This window comes from Brachyistius frenatus, unplaced genomic scaffold (assembly GCF_029030835.1).
Source record: "Brachyistius frenatus isolate BFR_SWC_R1_liver_20210118 unplaced genomic scaffold, ASM2903083v1 Contig_127, whole genome shotgun sequence".
Taxonomy (NCBI): domain Eukaryota; kingdom Metazoa; phylum Chordata; class Actinopteri; family Embiotocidae; genus Brachyistius; species Brachyistius frenatus.
In genome coordinates, this window is record NW_027210726.1 from 201,714 (window position 1) to 219,819 (window position 18,106).

Below are 18,106 nucleotides of genomic sequence, written 5' to 3' on the forward strand. Positions count from 1 at the left end.
ACCGGAATAAAAAAGTTAGGTGCACCAGTGAAACTGATGTAAAAGGTAAGTGTGGAGAGCTGTACATTTTAGAAGATTATCATTTTAACTGTAATAAAACATTATTACCTTTCAAATTCCTTAATTGTCCTTTATCGGTGGAGCCCTCGGTGGTGCAGTTTGCAAAAAAACAGGTCAGATGTCTTATTTTTTAGAGTGACTGTTGTCAACCTAAATGGAAATCCATTCACACACACACACACACACCAAACTAAAGAATGAAACTTCCAGTACACAAAAGCCATCAGTGGAGTGTTGATCCATGTTGTTTCTGTAGTAATGTACTGCTATTGATTAGCAGTAGCATGTGGTAACGAGGCTCACCAACAGCAGTGTGTAGAGAGCGGAGTCTGGTGCCGAGAGGCTCGCTCTCTTTCAACTACAGGGTGGCTTTTAGCTGCACTGCATGCTGGCTTTTTAAAAAGGAGCTTACAACTGGGCCTGATTCATAAAAGTGGGAAACAGCAAAGACACATCAGACCACAGCAGATAGGAGCTCTTACATTGATTGTAGTAATGTACTGGATTGACCGGAACGAATGTTAAGAGTGGAATTGATGCATCGGGGGAGTCTCCTGCACTGTGTGACGGGAGAGCAGCAGAAAACAAAGCTGTGTGTTTTCAATATGTCCATGTGTCTGTTGTGCTCAGAAACATTGGGCCTCATTCATCAACCGCTCTCAAGAAGAAATGTCTTAAAAACCCATTTATGCAGATTTTTTTTTACTAACATTCTGACATTCACCAATGTTTTCTTATTTGGGAATTTTTCTTGGGTAAGAACAAAATCTATGCACACTCAAGAGCACACTTACATACTGAGTATTGACATGTTTGTCACTGCGAGCTAAACACTCAACAAAATCACGACTGTTTGCTGTCCCGGCTCCTAAATGGTGGAATGAGCTCCCCAACGACATCAGGACAGCAGAAACTCAGTCCATCTTCCGCCGCAAACTAAAAACACACCTCTTCCAACTTTACCTTGAATAGGTAGAACTTTAGTAGCGCTTAAAATGGTGCTTACTGATAGCACTTTGTAGTTTGGCTTTTTTGAAGAAATTGTATTTTCTTGATTCTTCTTGTTCTGGGTTTTGTACCCTCATGGTTGAAATGCATTTATTGTAAGTCGCTTTGGAAAAAGCGTCAGCTAAATGAAATGTAATGTTTGTGCCAAATAATTGTGTATTTTTTTTTGCCGTTTTCTCCAATTCTACAGTTTTATCATATTATAGTATTTAATTTACAGTGCTATTTTTAATTCTAATGCTTATTTCCATTACTTTACAAAGCATCACGGTTTTGAATAATCACGACACTAACACACGACCAAACAACAGCTTTGCCTTACATGTTTGACAGCAATCAATTGCTTGTTTGTAAATTAAAATGTAAAACTTTTATAGTGTGATCTTTAATATATTACAATTAATCGCAAGACGGTAGCACATCACTAAACAAATCTGTGTATTTTTACTATTTAAGATTTAAAAAAAAAAATAATAATAATTTCTTTATGTGTTTCTGGGATTGTAACCAGTGTTGAGGCTGTCTGTGTCGAGCGTTTGGACTGTCCGCACCTGGATGTCCACGACCATCTGAGATCAGACGTGGGGATGATGAACAGGATCTGGATGCAGGTGAACAGGATCTGGATGCAGGTCTGGAGGTGCTGCTGCAGGAGGGTACAGTAGTAATAATCACATGCATCTTTTTTTGTTTTTGTTATTATACATCCAGTACTTCGGCTACGCTATTAAATATGACGGCACTTTTTCTGTTCACTTCCTGCAGCAGCACTTCTTCTTCAGAACTGCTGAAGTTGTTCTTCCTCTTGGACTCTGCTGCTCCAACGTCTGTTAGCATTTAAGTCTCTCTCATCTTCTCTCTCCTTCACTTGCTGTGACTCCGTGTGCAGGCGGTACTGCAGTGTCATGCCCTTTTATGGGCATTGGCAGGGCGTTTACTTATGCTAATTAGAGATGACTGGCACATGCTTTCAACTTACGAGGACCGTGGTATTCATCGAGATAAGAACAAAGGTGCCAACAAATCTGGGGTTTAAGAACACGTCATGTATCTGACAAGAGACTTTTCTTAACATATTTCTTAAGAACAAATTTAAAAAAAACATCTTAAGAAGATATTGGTGAATGAGGCCCGTTGTCTTCTATGGATGAAGCTCAACTACATAAGTCAGATTGTCTGAGTTTTTCTCTGTGAACTCACTCGTGGAAACACCCGACCTGCGCGCACACACAAATAAACACGCATAAACACATCCTGCTGTATTCATCAATCTGTCAGTTAAGATATTACAATCGATCGACTTCAAACGCTTATTAAACCGCAGTCCATCGTCCAATCCATCATCCTGTCTGTGAGGCCATCACTGCAATAAATGTACCGAGTAATGTAGCAGAGAGAAACCGGGAATCAACAATAAAAAAACAAAGTGCTGTATATTTATTTCCACACAGAAGCAGTGATGCCAAGTTAAAAGGTCCAAACTTTACAGCTGCTCCTGCAAACCTAACTCACACCTACTGCCACGTATGTTCTGTAGAGCACAAAAAGTGCAATAATCACTAATGGAAAATAAAATAAAAAGACCTTAAAAGCTCAAGATATTTTCTTTGAGTACACCAATTCTCGGACTCTCAAATCTTACCAACATAAATATATATTTACATTTTGCACTACATTGAAATTCATTATATATGAGGATAAAGCTCTGTCCTTAATAAACAACTTTTCACAGGGCTGATTTCAAGCAGCAGAAAGAGGGAAGTGAATAACTTCATTTTCTAATACTCAATACAGTAATCTGTAAACTGCAGACGGCACAAGAATGTTTACCAACTGTGATCAGTCAGTGCTGCGTAGGAATCACTTTTTAGATTTTTCTAGTTTTGTGTTTCACTTTGTACACGAGTCAAAAAGCACCTCCACCTACACGGGGAAACAAAGCTGACAGCAGAATTTCATTTGGCGAGTCAAGGTGAACGTGGGGCATTTCAATTAGAGAGAAGGATGTTCTTCGGTGTTGCAACCCTGCGTCTGATGTCAGGCTGATGAAGTGGATTTATTTTTGCATTAAAATCTCTCCAAGAGCAGCCTCAAGTATATTTGCAGAACATTAAAGCATAATTGGGATGGTAAACCAATATGACAGTGAAAAGCAGGTGCAATCAATAATATGCCTGAAAGGCTTTTATCAACATCTCACCTCAAGATAACAACTAATCAGACAAAAAAAGAAGCTCTATCACTGCTGACACTGACAGCCAAAACAGAACGTCAATCAAAAACCAGGAGCGCATATAGCAACAGTATCCATGGAAGAGCTTCAACAATTAAAAGATGAACATACCGGTGATATGTTAAGGTTTGGATAAGCATGCAGAACACATGTTGTCTGGTTTCACATCAAAACAGAAAATGCATCATTAATTGAGACCGTTCGATCGTTGAGATCTTAATAAGCCAGAAGAACACGCTGGAGGAGGGAAAACATTCGTACTCCCGACTTGCAAAACAACCTGACATTTACAAAGAACAATTTTCATCTTTCTAGTTGATAACAAGAAGCTATTCTCAGGCACATTATTGTCTCCGCGAAAATAACGCTTTCACATGCAGCAGAAGTATTATGATGAAACACAGTCGGGGCTCTGTCTTACACCGGTCTTACACCTGTCTTACACCCGTCTTACACCCGTCTTACAGGGGTCTTTGCTAGTTTCAGACTGATGCAGGTGTCTTTTTTCCTGTCAAGTGTCAACGCTGTTTTAATTGCAAATGCACTTGCACCCACATGTACGTCCGTGAACGTGTTGGTATGAGCATTAGCTGTGGTCAGGGGTGCATTGTTGGTGCATTGCATGACTGACCAACAAAAACCTGGTCTCAAGCCAACGGTGGAGTATCTTACTGTTATTTTAAGAATGCATTATCAAAATGTAATAACATACATTCGGCTTGTTACCCACACATGAACATGCATCAGCAAACGTGCAAAAGATTAAAAAAAAAAAAAAAAAAAAAGATTAACGTGAAAGAGAATAATATTGTGTTCATCAATCTGCACCGAAGCAGATCTGTTTCCTCCGCAGAGAAGAGTTCTTTCTTGCTACTTTGGCGAATCCAACATTATGATAGAAATTTGCAAAGATACAAATGCATCTGACTCAAAGAAAATGGCAGATATGTCTAAAACACGAAGAGTTATAACCCCTTTTAACCATGTGCCTTACTTCGTGCTCAGATTATCTGCCATTAAACTAGAAAAAGTGAATTTGAACACGCCATAAATGCACCTGTGCTGTGTGCTTAGGTCATTAAATTATAGCTTACAAAGTGGCAGCCTGTGTTCAGTTCTTTAAAATAACCGCATATCTCTTCAGTCCAGACTAATGCGACTGAAGTAGGATGAGCTCTGAATTCTTACAGACTGACATAAAGCAAACTAAAATCTAATTGTTGGGCCTTGAAATAAACCAAAAAGCAAAGTAAAATTAGTAAAAAAAAAAAAAAAAAAACATTTTCTGGTTCTTTATTGTGATTGATCTAGTCATAACAATTCCAGCTATATTTATGGTCACAGTACGATAATTTTGTACTTTATTTAAATGTATTTGTTTGATTAACCAACAGATTTTCCATAAACATGTAAACAAAGTGCTGATGTATTGTCTACAAGCTGATCAACAACACTATTATATGAAAATCCTCCAATGAATATTACGCTCATATCAAGATTTCTGTGTTATTGTGCTGCAACAAGATTAGGAGGAGGTAGGAGATTACAAGCACAGATAAATGAGGCTGCTGACAAAGTATTGATATTCAAATATCCAGCTGATAGTATCACGAGTCTGGAGGGACAAGCAAGTGGAAGGAGGAGGAAGACAGCTTGACAGATAGAGTGAGAGAATAAAAAGGAGACAAAAGAGAGAGAGAGAGAGAATACCTGCAGCGCTCATTAATCCAAACTGGTCATTGTGTTTTTGGTTTTCAAGCAGTCTGGGTGACTCGGTCCCAGCAGATCCTGAAACAGACAGACAGACATGGAGGAGGTAAAACAGGATAAAAACACATGCACACACCTGCTTTTAAAATAATGGTTTCACATTAACATCTCAACATGCTGTGAATATTAAACTTAATATAATTTTGTACATGGACATTTGTTAAATACAGTATAAGCAAAATAAATTGAACAGCATTACTATAGAACATTTAGTGAAGAGGCTGCTTTGTACTACTATGATTAAAATGGATGTAACATTGTTGAAAATTTCTCGAACAAGTTCAGTAAGATTCATTTAATCTTGTTTGGAAAAAATGGAAGTACAAGTTTTCATTTTTGCTGAAATCTCACGCTGGGACTGTCGATGGGGACAAGGAGACTTGTATTTCAAAATTCTCCAGTTACTTGTCCATTATACTGAGTACAAGCTTGTTACTTTTGCTCTCACAGTTGTGAAGCTGTTACTGACTGAACTTGAGGATTTGTTTTTCAGGTGGAAACTTAAAAACAACGGCCCAAGCTTAAGGGCTTAACTTTACATCCCTTCTAGTAAGAGGGTGCATTACGTGAAATGGGACTAATAGTTGAACTACTGAATGTATGGTAGCACAGTTTGTGTGTAAATGCTGACCCAAACTCAGTGTTGATGACCAAAACCACTTCACTCTAACTTGGCCGGATGGACTCAGCTTAATCAGTCCAACAAGTATGTCAAGATAGTGGCCCTGGCTTGGCTGTGAAATCTCATTGGCTAGAGCTCTACAATATAACAAACACATTACAGTAGTTTCTCTTTCCACTCATCAGATTTGATCAACTGTTTTTAATTCAGGTTTGAAGGTGTCCAACCATACTGCCACCAGAGAATGAGTAATCATTTGTTTATTTACCTTATCCTGCTCAACTCAAATCAACAATTCATTAAAAATCATGAGAAAATGTTTTGGTATCTTGTCCCTCACATCTTCACTTACTGTGTCTGAACACGAGGTCACACACAAAACACGAGCAAGCAGAGAAAACATCTTCCCCACATATGACAACATAACCAACCAAATTCTGAACAGATGTGTTAGAAAATTGGCAATTATGTTTTCTTAATTCGCCTGTGTTCCGTTTATTTGCATGTGTTTATTGAAGGGATAGAGGCGGGGATGTTTCTCGTGACTTGTATTTTGATGAAGCAAAGCGGCAAAAGCTTCCTCCATCTGCAGCAGCAGTGATCAGAGTGAGAGGTTCAAACCAGAGAAATGAACTTGAATGTGACACCACAATAAAAAAGAAGAATTGTATGTCAGACAGAACGGGTCAAGCAAGAACAAGCCTCTTTACAGGCCCAGGGAGGCTGGAGTTAAAGAGTCAGTCTGGAAAATACTGTGATTACTGAAGGGATATCATTTTCTAACAATTTCTGTTGAAGTTCAGGGTTGCAAAAACAAAAAAATTATCCTTGAAATAATTTCATGGACACAAAATGACTTTAGGTTGGACGGAGCCCAATTTTAGGATTACTGTACCCAGGTGTATTTCCACTTTCTGTAATACATTTCTGAGATCCTGTTATTTGTGTGTATGTAACTGTATCCATCTGACCCATTACCATGTGTTGTGCGAGATACTGAATCCCTGAGGTTAAAGCAGTAGTGTACGTTGGCTGGAATAGAAATAACATGAGCTGTTAAAGTGTAAAACAGTTCTCACCTGGCTTCATCTATTCCTTGTGGCTTTAGGTTGTTTGGATTTTGTACAACTTCTAAATTATACATTCATGTCAATAAGATTTCTGGAGAGGAAAGACAATGAAAGAGCAGAACATGCATTAGAGGGGGTCGTACGCCGGTCAAGGACAAAAGGAGACTAACAGACCCATTTCATGCTGTCCACTTCACATATTCAAGTAAAGAGGCAACTCTATAATTATTTCCTGAATGCAATATGGCTAAAAAGCATATTTATCTAGGTCCTTTGTGGCAGAAGAATAAGAAGGTACAAGAGGAGCCGAGTAGCGAGAGATGGAGAGGAGACCAAATAAGAGCTGGAAAAAAAAAAAGATCTGGGGACAAGTGGAAGAGGTAAGATGGACCAGGAAAGGTTGAAAGGAGCACAACAACAGAGATGAAAGACTGCCAGATAATTGAAAAAGACTGAAAAGAGACAAAAGGTGAGCCGGAGAGGGAGTGAGCGACGAGTGGACAGAGCCAGGAAAGTAAAAAATAAAAAACACAAATACGACAAGACAAAAAAGCCCAAAAAAGACGTAGGAAAAAGCAGAAAAATGAGACGGGAGACACATTTGCAGGCAGCCTTTCAGTCAATCATAATCTCCTGGGTGTTGGATATGCGCGAGAGAGTGCAATTTTGCAGTGGTTATCATTATCATCACAGCTATAATCATAATCAGGGTAATTCCTGTGTGGCGAGATGGAAAGGCGGATGGCAAAGGGTGATGGAGGAGTATAAAATGTCAGATAGGGGGAACAAGGACATTACTCGGCGTAACCATGGTGAAATGGTACAGACACGGTGCTACAGTAAGTGGATGAGAGTGAAAGAAGGACAGGAGGTTGCAGAAAATGGAAAGACTGTTAATATAAACATTATCCTCCTAATTAAATCAGTCAGTCCCAATTACCAGCATTACGAGCCTTGTATTGTGTGTGTTGTGTTGAACTGTTTTCAGGACACAATGGAGCAGTCGCAATGTAATGAAAAAGCAATATAATAAGTGTTTTTGTTCAGAGAAAGAGATCTGAAATCCTTACATAAAAATGACTCTGTTGTAGCGACCCGATCATTACTCAGTTTGTAAAACTGCAGCTCTCTGCTTTGTTTTTTCTACTACCAGTATTATTATTATTAATAGCAGTATTAATAATAATCATCATCCTAATCAGCACAATGATTAGAGTGCCAAGCCCTCTTTAATATATCACAGGGAACAACTGCAAGCTTCATCCAATTTCTTTTTCCTCAGGGGGTTCTCATGAAATATTGAGTCATATACACATTTTTAAAGATTTAATTTGTTAATACACTTGTAAGAAACTGAGACAACAACTGTACAACACACTGCTTTGTAACACAAAAAAAAAGTACAGCAGACAATATAATACTCTACCAAACTGTAGTGGAGATCCATCAAGGCCATCGCTCTATAATATGCAATGAGTTTCAGAGTATAATACTTACTGACACTGAACATTTTCTACAGAGTAAAAGAGGGGCAAACAAGAGCCTGAATAAGTGGAAATTTAAGTGAGAAGTAGAGGAGTGAGTGAGTGAGTGAGTGTCATTACCACGGAGAGGAAAGAAGAGCCGAGTCAGCAGAACCTAAATGTGGTACTACTGATAACCTTCAGGGGCTGTGATGTCCAGTGATGTGAGTCCTCCCTCCACCAGGGGGCGCCAGGGAGGCCTGTGAGAATACATCCTTACAACTAGGGCAGGCATATGCACACAGGCACGCACGCACACACACGCACGCACACACACAACAACAACAAACTGGAAACAACAAAAACACACAAATAAACTAATAACGGTGATACAGAAAAAAAAATATGTTAGTCTAACTTTAAAATCCATAAGACACACAGAGGAAAATAAATATATTTCATAATAATAATAATAGCTCTTATTATACAATTACTCGCACATAATGGAGGGAAGCTGTTATTTATGGGAGAGACACAGAGAGGGCAGAAAAGTGTCCATGTATCACAGTAATCTCACACAAACCCACACACAGACCTCACTTGACCCGAATCAAAATACTCTTTCACCTTGAAAAACAAAAGGGCCCGCTCGTTGCGGTCACACCAGCCGCTCTCGGTCCAGCACTGGCCAGGAGCCAAAGTGTTCAGGCGCCGGCGTATTAAGGTCATCCAGGAAGCACAGCAGGTGTTTCCCACCTCCTGGCACAAACACGCCTGCGGTTCTTCTTTTCTTTTTGGCTCTCTCAGACGACCTGGGGATCACAAGTTGTCTGGACAGTGACGGAGACACAAAGGGAGAAAGAAAATAAGAAAACACTCAAATATTGTGCAATTGAAGCAATTTTGTTTGGGAAAGTAAAAAACTTCAGCAAGCTAATGTCAGATTGGTGGACAATAATGCTAAAACACCTTCAAGAAGTTATTTATGCTAAAGACGCACTGCTAGTGTCTGACGCCGAGGGTGTACTTATTTTTTTTAAAAGGAAGAATATTATATCTGTTGATATTTTTGTTGAATACATACAAAACCAAAATAATTTCCGCTTTTCACATTTCTGTTTTATAACCTAGTCGTCACAGTCGAAGTCTAGTCAAATTAATGCCTTATTTTCAAGAAAACAAGAGGGAATTAGGATTATTATAACTGCATTAACCGGATGACGATTTGAAGAACCTCGTCTATTTGGGCACTTTACAGCCGAGTCATGACACTAATTAATACTGAAGTTTGGATTGACCTTTTGCTAAAACAGATTTTTTTTTTTATTTTTTTTTTATGTATGTAATTAAATTTGTAAAACCATCAATATCCAACAATTTGAACCCTCCTTTAAAAGCAACAATTGGAAACACAATACCAAATCAGTAAACTGTATGAGCTCGTACTATAAACATTAAAATAAATATTAAAAGAGGCACACATTTTTCAATAAGGTGAAAGTAATTCATTACAGTATATCAGCTTGTGAAAAGACTGAATTTCTTTACAGAGCTAACAAAAAAAAAAAACCACATTTAAATCACATCATACCGTAATCTCTTTTTTGTACATTTTTAACTTTGGTATTCAGAGCTCACACACACCATATACATTTTCAGAGACAAATAGAGGCTTCAGAGTATTAAAATAGGTGTGAGAGAAGACGAGTGAGGGAGGTGGAGATGGATTGATAGAGGCAAAATGATTCAAGCCAGGTGAAATGCATCAAATTGGAGAAGATAAGGGGAGAATAAGAGAAATTGAGCTATTAAAAGAGGGTGCATGGCACGGAGAAAAAAAAAAAAAAACGGAAGGAAGAGAGAGAGAGAGCGAGCGAAGCACTCAGAGAGGCTGGAGAGAGAGGAAGATGAATAGACGCGCAGATGAACAGAAGGAAAGAGAGTGGATGAAGGATAGAAAGTTGGAAAAGGCAGAGAGAGACAGAGTAGAGAAAGCAGGTGTAAGATTCATGGAGAGCACTTATCCCGAAATATATATAAATCTGTGGCAGGAAATGAGACAGATGCAGAGAGGAGTGCGAGCGAGAGGAGGGAGAAATGGCAGGGGGAGAGCTGCCAGGTTAGAATGACTCTTGCTCCGAGAAGTTGCCTGTGAAAGTTTGGTGGTAATGGTGATGGATGCTGACAAAGAAGAATGCGGTGGGGGTCGTGGTGACGGATGCTGAGGATGGTGACGGTGGTAAAGGTGGGTAAGTGAGTGCCTCCATCATCGCCGGCTGTCTAATAGCCCTTCATCAGACTTGTCCGGTGTTGACATGGCTCGGCCTAATTGCAGTGCCTCGGAACAACGCGATATTTTTAGTCTAATTGTTATGAAGCCGAGATGGAGGTTATTCAGAGCTGTCGTGTGGTTAGATGGAGGCAAATGCGCTCACAAGTGGAATGGAAAGTGGCACATGCACACCCCAACACCTGTACTAATTCACCTTTGCATGGCTGCGTCTCAAGCTGGGAGAAAGGGCAGCTTTTCCAGAGTTAAATTTAGCTGACAGGTGAGACGTGTGCGTCCGCCTGTGCATATGTGGGTGAGTGTTTACTGTATAGATTTATCTGTGACTGTGTGCACTGCCTATTGGACATACTACGTATTGAAAAACAGTGTGCTGAAGAAAAGACAAGGATATACACACACAAATGGAAGCTTTTTTTAATGTGACTTTCCTAATTACAAAAGTATTTTGTAAAGGACGACCTAAGTCAGCGGTTCTCAACTTGTGGGTAATTTTGAGAGCGTGAAAAAAAGTTAATTTTGAAGTCTACATAAATCCTGCTGCTTTGCGTTTATTTTGAAGGACATGTGCTTTTCTTTACAATAGACCAGTTGCAAACCCGTAATTTTAGTCGTTTTCTGCACTCCAATAAATGGTGAGGACTTTTGAAAATGGTAACAACTAAAGCAACAGTCACAAAGTCATCCTGACTCTTAGTCCCAAGCATTTGTAAAGCTCCCTCATCACTCAATTCTACATGTCCCATAATGTATCCAATACCATCATTTTGTTTAATCCTTCCTGCCTGGTAAATACCCACAACCTTTCAAAACACAGCTTGTAAGAGGCTTTCTTCTATATATTTTCAGATTCCAGCCATCTGAGTATTTCAATTCAATTAAATTTATATGCCAACGAAAACTCACAGCATAATTCTTCTCATGGTACTTTACATAGTAAAGTCCTGAGAGCAAAACTTTAACAACATCACAGAGAATCCCAACATTTCAACAATTCCCACATGAGCGATAGCTGGAAGGAAAAACTTCCTTTTAACAGGAAGAAACATCCAAAAGAAGCCGACTCAGGTGGGCGGCCATCTGCCTCAACCTGATACTGAGAATATAACACTGATGAAATCTTCACAGTCTTTCTGTTAGATTAAAACTGCACCTTGTTGTGCTATATAACTCTTCAGTACATTGTACAGCACAGGTCGTAGGCACACTGAGTAAACAGACCTTTCCATGTTAAACCAGTTGGGTATACTGAATTATACTTGAACCTTTGTTGACCATACTAAGTCTTTCTTAACAGGATACATCAAACAAACATGCTCAGTGTATTTCCAACCTCATAAAGATCTACAAATCCAGTTTTTAACATCATAAAAAATGAATATTCTCAGCGCAAAGTCTAAAGACATGTTTTCCATTCAAATACCAACAGGCGTCATTTGAATGAACCTCCCACCTGTGCACTGAGCACTTTGCACCTGGCGGCAAAATATCACACAGATGCCCAAAGTGAATTTCAAGGTCAGCATATTACCAAACAGTCGGAGCTCTATTTTGAGCTGGTCCCTGCGCCGCCTTGAAAATAAGGTCTTAACAGTCAAAATATTGGTCCTCACAGTGCAGATGTCCTCAGTCTAAAAAAAAGGCTGGTTCTTGCAAGGATAAAAGAAGGTGGAGCTGGCAGAGACATAGAAACACCTCATGCACAGGCAGCTGCCTGGGACGGCATGCTGACCGGGAGGGTAGGACAGCCTTGGACACTCAGGTCTTCCCAGTGCTCAGTGGCCCAGTGAGCAGCACCGGGAACTGACCCAACACCAGAGCCTTAACCGGGGGTGTCATGAACTGTATCCACTGTTCTCTCTCTCTCTCTCTCTCTCTCTCTGTACATACCTTTATATTTCTTTAATAACATGTTATCATGTCATATGTAGACTGCATTAGCAACTCAATGGTTTGACTTCAGAAACTGTTGCTTTTTGGTTTTTTGAAAGTGACATTTTGTACTCTGTTTAGGCAAAACAGTCTCTGATAAGCAGTTGGTAAAGTAACTAAACTGACAGACGGGGAAATGGATGAAAGGATGAGCGAAAAGTGGGATGAGATGAGACGGGGAGGATAAGAGGGGACGGATAAAAGCGTGACAGGAGAGAGTGAGACAGAAGAGATAAGGGATGAAGGCTGAGAAGAAAGAGAGACAGATGAAAGGATGAGGGGGTAGCATGGATGGCAGAATGAAGGGAGAGAGGTGAAAAAAGGGAAAAGAGACAGGAGAGTGAGGAGGGGAAATGGAGAGGGGGGGTGGTTATTTGGGGATAAGAAAGGATTGGGTAAACTTGGGTGAAAAGTGTAGGATTAGAATAAAACAAACAATCTACACAACACTGACACACAGAACACATTTAAACATGTAAAGATGATCAAATCAACTTGGCATCACTTTTACATTTTAGCATAATTTTGACTGGATGACAAGAGTTGTTCTCACAATCCACAGGGAAAAGAAGGGAACCATAAACAGTGATAGAAATGTTTTCCTAAAACATCAACACAACACAATGTACAGCATACCAGGAAGACATTATGTTAGCTTTTGTAGTCTTTTATCTGTGGTCAACCTGTTCTTGTGTCAGGGTGCCAAATCCTGCCATTTTATTACAGATTGGTGTCTCAGGGATTTGCACTAAAAGCCTTAGGTTTAGGCACCATAACTACTTGGTTACAGTTAGAAAAAGATCTTTACATACATCACTTTAATTACTTTATCCACACTATCTTTGTCCTTCTCAAACTAAAACCCTACTGAAGTGGGACAGAAGAATCAGTGTGTTTATCAAGTGTGTTAAACAGAGGGTACAAAAACACATTAATTCCTGGGTAAAATAGTTAAAGCTGCAGACACTCTGGAGGGTGATGCGTTCACATGCTGAGGTCATTTCCGGTCAGTGCAGGACAGCAGTGTGGAACTTGAAACAGCACTACCTTGTCAAAATTCCTGCACTACACACAAGTAAGAGTCCCAACATGTAAGAGCACTTTTTGTTAGTGTACTAAGGAAAGAATGTCATTTGGAAACCAGCAATGGTCTCCCGGATGAAAGGCCTGTATTTGACCTCCTCCCAACACAGATTCAACACTCTTTCTACTCTCTCACATGACCTCCTTCTACAACCAGGTGCTCATGAAGCCGACACCAAAGGGCAGCTTGTATGAAACTCTGTGATGACAACATCTTTGACAAACGTGCAGTAATTCACGCCCTGTAAATGAGAACAGGTGGCTACTTGCCATTGTTAGGGAATAGTTCAAGTCCATCGAATAACTATTATAATAATAATAGTTCTTTAGGTTGTTTTAAAATGTTATAAATATTTGCATATATTTTCTTTTTTAGGTTAGGGAGGACCGACAAAGTAAGAATTCCATCGTATGGTGTCACCGCCTTTTTATCCTGTGCATATGACATAAAAAAAATGTCTTAATCTCTCAATTGAAACCCCATTCCCAATTAGTACTTGACCCTTGTTCATGCTTTCTCTACATTCTTTGTAGGTTCTTGTTTAAGGCCAGCCAGTCTGTAGACTGGAGGGCCACCACATACGCTGTCCTGACACAGTACATATAGTCAAATCAGTAGCTTCTTACAACGGTATTTTACTACGAGAGAAAAATGAAAATAGTTGTCTGCACTACTGCTGCGATGGGAATTGAGGTGCGCGGGCCATGCAAATAGACTATAAGATGTAGAGAGAAAAAGTAAAAACCTAAGAAGTTCAAGAGACTTTACGTGGCTTTGTTGTACCTCCAAGGTGTGCAGACTTCTACTAACCCTCTGCTGGAATCAAAGACCAAGAAACAACACATGGAAACAAAGAAATGCATGACAATAAGGAAGAAAAAGAAGCCGTTTCTTCATTCTTTTCTGCTTCTATCGACCACAAAAAAAAAGTTAAAAACTTCTCTCCAAGTTTTCAGCTAAAGAAAGCTGACAGTGATATAAGAGTGACAATAATAGCATGGAAGCCGGATTAAAAACATCTGAAGTGAATAAATCACAGACATACTGTAGCAGGTAAAGTTATTCAGCACAATGCACAAGATAAAGTAAAGGAGTTGAGTGGGACAGTCATTCTTAGTCATATTTCTGGCACAGTTAAATGAAATGCTTTCTAGGTATCAGACAGCAATTTCAAAGATTTTACATGGTCTGATGGAAAGTAAATATCATAAACATACTGGAATAGATAGAATAAGTGTGGCTGTGTATATAGACTGAATAATAGCTCTCAGGAGGACCATATTACTTTTCCACACAATATTTTCCAATATCACACACGTAAATTATTTAACTTTTACAGCCCTAATAATATTAAGGACACGAGAATGCACTTGCCTATTGTGATGAATTCACACGGACCAAAAACAAAATGCCTTCGAGCACTTAGTGTTAAACTCTCCTGACAACAAGAACTCGGTTAAATAACGACAGCTAATGTGGATGAAAAGTCAAAGCAAAAAAACTGTATTAAATTTGTGTGTTCATACATCTGAAATCAGGTCTCATCCGCATCACGCGCTCTTTGGCTACGTTGCTCTGCTTTACTGGTGATTGGTGTGGGGCCGATATAAAACTATAATTTAGTTCATTAGGGACCGTGCACTTTTCCAGGAAACACACCAGATTATGATTTCAAAGTTACACCAGAGTGGCAACCTACCGCGACGTCACGCATTGGATCGTGAACTGCCGCTTTGGAAGCCCGAGTCTGGAAATTTGCCCGTCAGCGTTTCGTTTTTTTTAAACCAGAAGTGACCATATTTGGAAGATTAGGGGAGAAGCTAGCCGTGAATCTGACGGAGAACCTGAGGACACTATGCTCGCCCATCTCTAATGGAAACTGCACCACGGGCATGTCAATCAAACCAGACAACATAGCTCTCTTTGAGGCCTAAATATCTCATTACTTATAGAATCAATTTCAGAAGGACCACCATAACACTGATTTTTAGGAGTGACTTTAATTAATGACACCACCAAGACCCAATTACCCCCTTGGCTCTACCCCTCCGTTTTGCGCATGCCTGCGTAGGGTGGGGTGTCCCGTTTCCTTTAAGGATGAAGGGGTAGTGGTAGAAGAATGATTTGCAAACTGAAGCAACATAACATTAAAAATGGTTCATATTTATTGTATGGACTATGTTGTAATCTTAAATTGCATCTTTGGGATAACAAAGCTATATCTGGTTCAAACATATTGACTGAAGTCTTGTTTGTGAGCATTAATAGCTGAATCTCTGAGATGAACTAGTTCATGTTTTCATGAACATCATACCGTATATTTCCATAAATCTAATACTCAAATTCCTGAGACTTACAAACGTATTAATAAATAACTTAGGAAAATTGCGGCTACTGTTGATGCAACGAGTGTCGTCTCATTTCCTTCGTTTAAGATTTTAAGCCCTTCACCTTCTAGCTCCGTTCTGAAGCATCACTCCCCAGTAGAGGGCGCTCCTACACGAGGGACTGTAACACGGGATGGGAAATGGGATTGGGCCTTTGTATTTAATGAGAAGCTGATGCTTTTTGAATGGGAGGTTTTATGGAGTCAGCCCCTAGTGGCCCTCAGTGGTATTACACTTTACGGCACTTCTGCCCAAGCTTCACTTATCAGAGACGGAGATGAAGTCCAATTTCATATACAGTCTACATGATTACCTATAAACTCTGAGCAGAAGACAATAAGGTGCCCTCATCGTCAACAGTAATACAAATCATGACTAAACATTGTCAGTGGAATTATCCTGTCTATCTGAATGTAGGACAAAGTTATCACATAACAGCAGGAGTGAGGGTTCATGTCTATGTTTCTGATATGAACAAGGAAATGTAGAAGAAAGATGAGAGCAGCTGTTGAACTACACAGCAAGGAAGCAGATAACACTTTCAAAGAAACTGCAGGCTTATTACATGGAACACAATGTGTGGTTGACAAGACAATAATTAACATTTTAAAACAATTAAAGCTCACTTGTGTGGAGAAAACAAAGGGCTGTATTGAAGCCAGTGAGTTTATGCAAGCTGAGTTTGATTTAATACTGCCTCCATCATTTAATCATGCAAAACACACTAACATGGAAGTGATTTGTTTGGCTGTCAGTTTCCATTTCTAATGTGAGCCTGACTGTCAGTGAAATGGATCAAGCCACTTGAATGTTCCGGCTCCTTTTCCGTTTCCAGCTATTAATCCCGGCCTGTCTTTGTGCTCTTACCTTGTCGGATTTGAAGACGGAGACCAAAGGAGCCTCCGATTGTTTCTTGTGAGGAACTTTTAGTCGCGGCCCAGAATAAAAAAAATTATAGTCAACGTCTAATCACAGAGAAACTGTTTTCCTTCTTAAATGTGTGGTGAGACCTGACACTTTAAAACTCATCAGGTTTCCATTCTAACTTGCTCAGAAAAGTAGATTTTGCCTTTGATGATGAGTAGGGGATCCTTTTTGCCATCCAACGAAGTCGTCATCACTCCAGTGTGTCTACAGTCCATTCAATCCACCTCTCGTCTGCTTCCTCATCTAAAGAAAAAAGAACAAGTGATGTTGAACACAAATACAATTAACGACGACACGTAAAAACACTTTGTGATTGTAATTCTTAAACACTGTAGGACTATGGAACATCACTGTCTCACACAAATTGGCCTTAAACTTCTCACCAGTTTCTCTTGAACCTGATTTTGATATTCAGTGTTGACGAGAATCATTTACAGTAGCTGAAGTAAACTTTTTCACGCTGATTGTAATCAATCTGATTGAAGATTTCTGGTCAACTCTTTACATGGGATGTAATCCATTACAGTCAGTGTTTACATGTGCCAAACAGCTGCGTGACTTGTGCAAGAGACGTGTTTGATCAGCTTCCTCAAGATCAACTAATCAGTGCAGACGTTTCATTTATCATGTGGCTCTTTATCAAGCAATAGCTCGACAACAACACATGCTTTTACTCCGACAAAAGCAATGCAGAGGAAAAGGTGAGCGCAAGAAGGCATTTTTGTGTGATATTCATTCAACCTTACTGCTTCCTCCTATGACAAGAAATCAGTAGATAAAGTTCACTGCAATGATTGGTGGGAGAGAGAAACAGTTTAGGAGATTACATGGTACACTTTTTCTTTTGATCTGTCAATGAAATGGTTTTAAACTTCCCCTCTGAAACTGATTGAAGTGTAATCAGTCTGTTTATTCTGAGTGAGGTGTCCATATGGAGCATTTTTTTTTTTAATTCTGTTTGGCCTTTTAAACTGATTTTAATTAGACTATTAAGCTCGATGTAAACGTGGCTACACCATACTTTGATCATCACACTCTTTAGTTCTGGTTACTTGAAAGGCTACAAAAATGTCACAAAATTAAAAGTAAATAAAAGTCCTGAACATGTTGAAGTATCTAAACAGTATAAATTTGGACTTTAGCCACACGCCATATTATTTTGGTGTTATTGTATCACCCCAAAAAGTTCCCCTCCAATGTTCTGAATCCTGAGAACCTTTTTGTCCCTCGTGTTACATCACTTAACTCTCACTTTGTTGG

The 18,106-nt window shown here is 39.4% G+C and overlaps 1 long non-coding RNA gene across 1 annotated transcript; it reads right to left on the reverse strand.

Annotated features, from left to right (window-relative positions):
• Positions 1 to 5,035: 5,035 nt before the first annotated feature.
• LOC138630065 (uncharacterized) lies at positions 5,036 to 17,083 on the reverse strand. Its single transcript, XR_011311611.1, has 4 exons — positions 16,966 to 17,083; positions 8,854 to 9,056; positions 8,368 to 8,486; positions 5,036 to 5,089 (listed from the first exon to the last, which is right to left on the reverse strand). It is a non-coding gene; the product is annotated as an uncharacterized lncRNA (long non-coding RNA).
• Between the last annotated feature and the right edge of the window lie 1,023 nt (positions 17,084 to 18,106).